General features: G+C 41.0%; 1 long non-coding RNA gene across 2 annotated transcripts; it reads right to left on the bottom strand.

The window, feature by feature from the left end:
• Window positions 1–676: 676 nt before the first annotated feature.
• On the bottom strand, window positions 677–6564 carry LOC104909546. Of its 2 annotated transcripts, XR_002111676.1 has the most exons (5): window positions 6483–6564; window positions 5702–5829; window positions 4274–4355; window positions 2948–3027; window positions 677–2859 (listed from the first exon to the last, which is right to left on the bottom strand). It is a non-coding gene; the product is annotated as an uncharacterized LOC104909546 (long non-coding RNA). The 2 variants fall into 2 exon arrangements; XR_004159036.1 differs by having other exon boundaries at window positions 677–3027.
• Between the last annotated feature and the right edge of the window lie 279 nt (window positions 6565–6843).

Here is a 6843-nt window from a genome sequence, read left to right on the forward strand (position 1 = left end):
AACTTCAGCATGTTTTCAATGCTGGAACAACAGCTATTAATTATGTCAGACCATCATTCTGGGTAGCATCTGCCTAAGAACAGCAAAGCTAGTGAGCTAGTGCAGTGTATTTATGTATAAAACATTAAACAGCATCTCACTTTCAGTAATTCATCTTAACTCTGTTGTCAGTAATGTTGCCTTTGAGCTAGAAACACCTCAGTTTCCATCAGTTAAGAGTCATTGATAAACTGTACCTCTCTGACTTGAATAAAGTGCTTAAGCATGCTTCCTTTTCCTGTCTCCTTCCATTCCTCCACTTCTCAGGAGTTTTCATGAACCAGCCTTGAGGCCTTGACTCTATCAGGAGTAATCCCTGTATATATGAAAGGGTATTACAAAACAGAACAAATTCTATTTCAGTTATAAATTACTGAGAATGCCATCAGCCAGAGAGAGCAGAACAATTTTTGGGCTTAGGGAGTGATACATAATCCAAAAGTCATGCTCGCTGGAAATTCCATGGGAAAATTATCAGCAGGTTTTTGTCTTCCAGATTATTTTTTAAGACTGGTGGCAAATGTTTTCATGCATTTGTTGACGTATCCAATGTGCTTGGCAACACAATTTTAGAATCACAGAATATTTGGAGTTGGAAGGGACCCACAAGGATCACTGAGTCCAACCCCCAGCTACACACAGCACCACCCCAAATCCGATGTCTGAGAGCAGTGTCCAAATGCTCCCTAAGCTCATGCACCGGCGTTATGCCTGCTGCCCTCTGGGGCAGACCCTTTCCCTAAACCCCCTGGTCCTTCCCTAACACAGCTCCTTACCGTTTGTTGCCATCCCCAGAGAGCAGAGCTCAGCGCTGCCCTCCGCTCCCTGTGAGAAGCTGCAGTTGCCATGAGGCCTCCCCTCAGCTCCTCTGCTCTGCACTGAGCAATCCCAAGCGCCTCTGCACTCCTCACACACCTTGTCCACCAGGACCTTCACCATCTCCACAGTTCTCCTCTGACCACTCTCTAAGAGTTTTATGTCCTCCTTACACTGTGGCACCCAGACTGCACCCAGTGCAGGAGGTGAGGCTGCGCAGAGCAGAGGGTACAGCCCCTCCCCTCACCCGATGGCAGCACTGGGCCTGGTGCCCCCATGGTGTGGTTGGCCCTCCTGGTGCCAGGGCACACTGCTGGCTCACATTCAACTTACTGTCAGCCAGAGCCCCCAGCTATTTTGATCAGGCAAGTATCCTCAAAAACAGGACAGCTCAATACACCTTCCAAGCTGGGCTGTGCCAGATGTTTTGCTCTGGGTCAGTACAAGTGGCTGTTCAGGACAACCTCTGACAATTCCTGTTGTCTTTATAGGCAGCTGAATTCATTGGCACTGCCTCCTCTTCCTCTTTCCAACCATTCAAGGTCAGACCCAGGAATCTATTTCCTGACATGTGGGACAAGTAGAGACACTGCAATCTTCACCAACTCCTTATCTCTACCTCTTGACCCCAGACACATGACTAGCTGCTATACTCCTTTGGCAATATTCCCTGGTCTCATGTCTGTCTGTCAGAAGTCACAACAGAGAGATAGAAAGACAAGTGTGCCATAACAGAAGAGCTTCTCTCTTCCCAGAATGTCAAGCCTCTACATAAGAAGAGCTCTTTGGTGCATTTGTATAACCACACTGCATGAACCAATTGAATAAACAGCACTTATTTACTACATGCAGGAGATACATCTTTAGGTATTTCACCTCTCACTATTAGGTCCTGATTATTTGATATAGAAAGCAGGGTTCTGGTGCTTGGTCACCTCCAACAAACCCTACTCTCCTAGTCCAGTTGCTGTCTGCTGCTTTGTGCCACTGATAACCTGATATCAGAAGCCAATGTGTGTTTAGTGGTAAATGTAACTTCTTTAAAGAGGAACATGATTTTACAAAAGTTAAAGAACTAAAGAAAAGTTTATCCTGATTAGTAAGCTTGTTATCTTCAACACTTCGATACAAACCTGTTCAAAACACGTTGTCCTCGCTTAGATTAAGAGCTTTTCTATTGAGCAACAAACATGAAAATTCAACAATAACTATAAGACTCAGATTACTTTGTCACTTTAGCACGTATTAAACTATACTAGTCCTCTTGGATGAGCAACTGGCTTATTTTAGGCATGTACATAATAAGATCCTAAGTGTACCTTTGAAGCCTTAACTTAAGCTACAGCACACATGACAGGAGGTAAAATCTAGGGAACAAGATTTGTCAAAAACACCAAAATGAAAGAAAATCAGCCCATCTCTTGGTGATAAAAACATAGATGTTGAAATATATTCATATTTACATCAAATATTTGTCAAGTACTGGAGGTCTTCATTTTGCAGAATACATAAACAGCATTCAGCACACGATTTCTCTCCTTACCACTTTTTATACTGGCAGTCAGGCAAATCCAGTGCAAACACTGTCTCTTCTCCTTTCCAACACTTCACAGCTGCTGCATTTAAGCAATTTCCTATACAGGATTTCTCATCCCATGTACCTCAGATCTCCAGAGGAAAGGCATGGTATAATACCATGAAGGTATGCACTCTCTAGGAGAACCAAAGGTGTTTGGGAAGTGGTAGGTGAGCACACTGGAGGACAAAGCACAGAGCATCTTCCCTGCTTTTCGTACTATGACTCCTGAAGCGCTTCCACCAAAGCCCAGTTCAGGCAGTCCATCTCAGTCTGAAGAGTACTGGAAAATACATTGTTCTTTCATATTGTGACAATGTGTCCAGAGTGCCCAAGAAGGCATTGACAGGAAGGTCTGATGAGTTCCTGCTATCTTCTTGAAAGAGATGTGTTGCAGCTACAAGGAGCGGATAAGACGAAATCTTGTCCTAATTATGTTAACAGGAGTATTGTCATAATCTTCAGTGGAATTAAGCTTTCGTTACAGGGAACTTGCCAGAAAATTCCAATACTCACTGGTATTTTTATGCTTCAGGATGAAAATTAGGTACAGCACATATTTCATCCAGTAGTGTGCAGCTGTCACCATGGAAACCCTGTTCAACAGAGTGTGAAAACTTTTACAGTATTGGCTGGATTCACAGAGTACTGAGAACTATTTCTTTTCCCATTAATTTTATTGTAGGTTTTATTATTCAAAATTTAGGCTACCCACATGTGCACAAAATAGCTGTAATAGCTACACACTGTTGTACGTCTTCTACAACAAATCCTATACTGTATTTCTAAACTAAATTCCACTCTTCAAACATACCATGATGATAGAACAAGAACTTCTCTATTTTTCCAAGTATATGTTAATTATGTTTTCCATTGCAACATCCTATGAGTAGATACTGCCTCATTTTTAAATGGGGAAAGCAGGCTATACAGAAGTTTACAGACCTTGTCAAAACCACATGGCCAAGACCTGGCAGATTTTGGAATGGAATCCATGAGTCCTGACTCTTTAGTTCCCTGCTCTGATCACCAGACAACACTCCCTTCCTCTGAAATAGGCTATTTTGATTGGAAACAGATGGTGTACATTTTTGGCACAGTGTTTAAACTATATTAAAATGGTCTGAATGAATATGAGCTTATATCATATCTATATATGTGCACATGTATATACAAGCATACTAGATCTACACATGCAGAAATAGGTATGAGTTAGAGTCATTAATTTACATATATCATATGCAAATGGAATGGATATGCTGAAAGATTCTTAAGTGCTGCTGGACAGCTGAAATACCTAAATACATAAGCTGCATTCTTCTATGGTATTGTAATTACAGACTATGTATTCCTCTCTATCTCTTAGCAACATTACATTGCTGATGTACATATACTTTGATGTAACTCACGTATTCATGTTTTTTATTGTTTCATGGAAATTTTAGTGTAGTTTCAGTAAGGAATGAATCACATCCTTTTCATTAGCTCCAGACCAACCTCCAGCCTGGCTTGAACAATGCACAGAATGGACATTGACAGCACTTGCAGCTTTTCTTTTTTTTCCCTGCAACTGCATTGTTGCATCTTAAATAACATGCTTATCTTTTGAATTTGCTTTCTGTCATAAGATTTGTCCCTGCATGATGTCTTCTCTAAATAGTTTGTTTCCAACTAAGGATTGGCAAATTCCGCCTTGGACATGTCGTATGTCAGAGTGATCTTCCCACACATTATGCTTGTAGATTACAAAGGTGAGTTTTTAATTCCTGATAGTGTTTTTTTTTTTTTTTTTTTTTTTTTACTTCCAGCCATACGTTAAGTAGAGATGATAGATTATACTACCTGGCAAACAGCTCAGGCGATCTTTCCCACAGTTGGAAATCACCAGAACAGAATGGTATCTCTTGCTCTCTCCAAAGCACTCCTAACAAAGATGGAAGCATGGGCATTGAAAGCTACATAAGGAGAGGAGTGCATTAGCAAGATAATAGCCTACTCACAAGCTCCTTTCCACAAACCCCTTTCCACTGACTGTTTCCATTTCTTCCACTGGTCAGTTGGATTTTCACTTTCACTTGCTGTAAAAGTAGTAAGGAAATAAGCCTTCGAACCCACAGTTATGCCAGAGGAGTTGGCAGCAGCTCATTCCCCATCAATGTTAATCCTTTACCTGCACACTGGCCCCAGCTACCTCACACATTATATACACATGAATTGAGCTGGTGTCAGGGGTGAGACTTGAATCTCAGAATCCCGCTCCTTGCACAAAGGGGAGCACAAACAGTTATTTCAATTTGATGCTAATTCTTACTGGACTGACCAGTGAGTGTGCAACAGAAAAAGGAAATCTTGCTGATATTTGCTGCTCTTTGGTCTTTTTTGGTTCTAAATCTGCAGAACTCAGGAACCAGGAAATGCCTGCAGAAAGTTTTTGAGAAGGTGACAGAAACAGAAGTATGGCATAGTGCTGCTTTATCTATGGATAAACAAAATATGGCCCTTCAGATAAAGCTGATTCTCTTGCAGATCTGTCACTCAAAATCCCTGAAAAAGTACTATTTTGCATTTTCTAGCTTCATAAACAATGCCTGTGAATTACTGTGTAATAGGAAGATTTCCACAGCAGTGCTGGCAATAAGTCATCCATCAGAATACCTTACCTCAGCTTTTATCTTGCATAAAATGGATTATCATGTTTTTATTTTCTTACTTCCTTATCATGCTATCAACTATTATTCCAGTAAAATCTAGTCTTAATTAAGATTTTTTACTGCTAGTTTTTTCTGTATTGAAAGATACAGTAGTTAAATGAATTCTGGATATCTCTCTTTCAATTTAATACACTAAGCTATTTTGCTCTAACTTCGCAAAACATAATAGCAATTTCAAAGTAGAAAAAGCATAAAAAAAGGCTGTTCTTGCAAACTTTTATGAGGAAACCTGGACTCTCTCATATCGATAAGAAGGTCTCCACAGTGACACTCCAGCCCTTTTTCTGTCCACTTTCTGCCAGGTAAGAGTCAGAGAAATGTGAAACAGCCTTAAAAGCTCCCTATCTGATCAAAGGAAATTCTCCCAGTGCAGGCCAGGCAGAAACTGCCAAAGGCTTTGCTCCAGTTACTTTTTAACAAGCCACTGCAGAGTGGACTGAATTAACTTTTCAGGCTGCTGTATGGCACAAAGGCAACAGCCTGGACAAAATCTGCTGGAATTGTCTCCTATAGCAGTCCAGTGCTAGGAGAACGACAAGATTGCTTAAAGGCAACCCACCCTGAGACAGCTAGGACTGCTAGCTTCATTCAACACTGGATCTTCCATCAGTTTCTGTAGGACTCAGGATACGCTTGAACCATTTCAAGTACAACCAGACACTGCAGATAAGCTACCCAACAATTTTCCTAAAAAAAATTAGAAAATATGCTGAGAAAATATCATAAGAAGTTCATATCACAGTGTACACTCAAAACAGAAGAGTTCTTTTTCTTTAACACATTTCCCTTCTATGAGGCTCTAAAATAATTTTTCACGTTCTCTCATTATTGCCCTGTCTTTAACTATCCAAATGTAAACCTTATGGTAAACATGCGCAGGAAACCAAGGCACAGAGCAACAACAAGATTAACCTAGGACTACTTGGTGAACTGTTTGGAGATGGGAAGACTGCCCAATTCTCTCAGTAATCCACTCTTGGCCCCCATTCAGTGGAGCACTTAGGTACTTGTTAACTTAAACAAGACACAGTGCTTTACTGTGAATCACAAACTTCCTTATTATCACTTTCACTGTAGGGCAATGGAATTACATCTTAGGAAAGGCCTTAGAGCAAAGAGAGCAATAAATTAAACATCCTAAGACTCTGTACTCTAGGTCTGTCAGAGTCCCTGACCAAAGGGAGAATGAGGTTCAGCAGCAGCAATATAGCTGATCTTCTTGACAGGAATCAGGCTGGGGACTGCAGTGTGTACAATCAATGAATATACAGATGATAGAGTATATCCAGGAGTTTGGCTGATATAATTATTATACTATAGCATGAAAAAAGGACACTCACCCTATCCTGGGCTTGCATGATAGACTCCAGTGGAGCAGATCACCAGAAGAGATCCTTCTCCACTGGTGATCAGCTCTTAAATGCGTGTAGGAGAGGTGCAGCCAGGCTCCACCCCTTCCGGCAGCACAGGTGAATTGCCTTCACCTGTGCTCTCATGGCTGATTCATTGCTCACCTCAGGTGATCAATCAGAGGTTCAGGCTGTGATTCAGCAGCTCCATACACTGTATAAAGCTGCGCTAGCTGTAGCTGGAAGATACCTTGAAATCTACTTTGCCACTTTCCTCGTTATTTAGTCAAATGAGAAAAATCTTCAACTTGTTGAAAACAACAAGCATCTAGTAATTGCTGACTTCTTTTTT

This window comes from Meleagris gallopavo, chromosome 2, assembly GCF_000146605.3.
Source record: "Meleagris gallopavo isolate NT-WF06-2002-E0010 breed Aviagen turkey brand Nicholas breeding stock chromosome 2, Turkey_5.1, whole genome shotgun sequence".
NCBI classification, from domain to species: domain Eukaryota; kingdom Metazoa; phylum Chordata; class Aves; order Galliformes; family Phasianidae; genus Meleagris; species Meleagris gallopavo.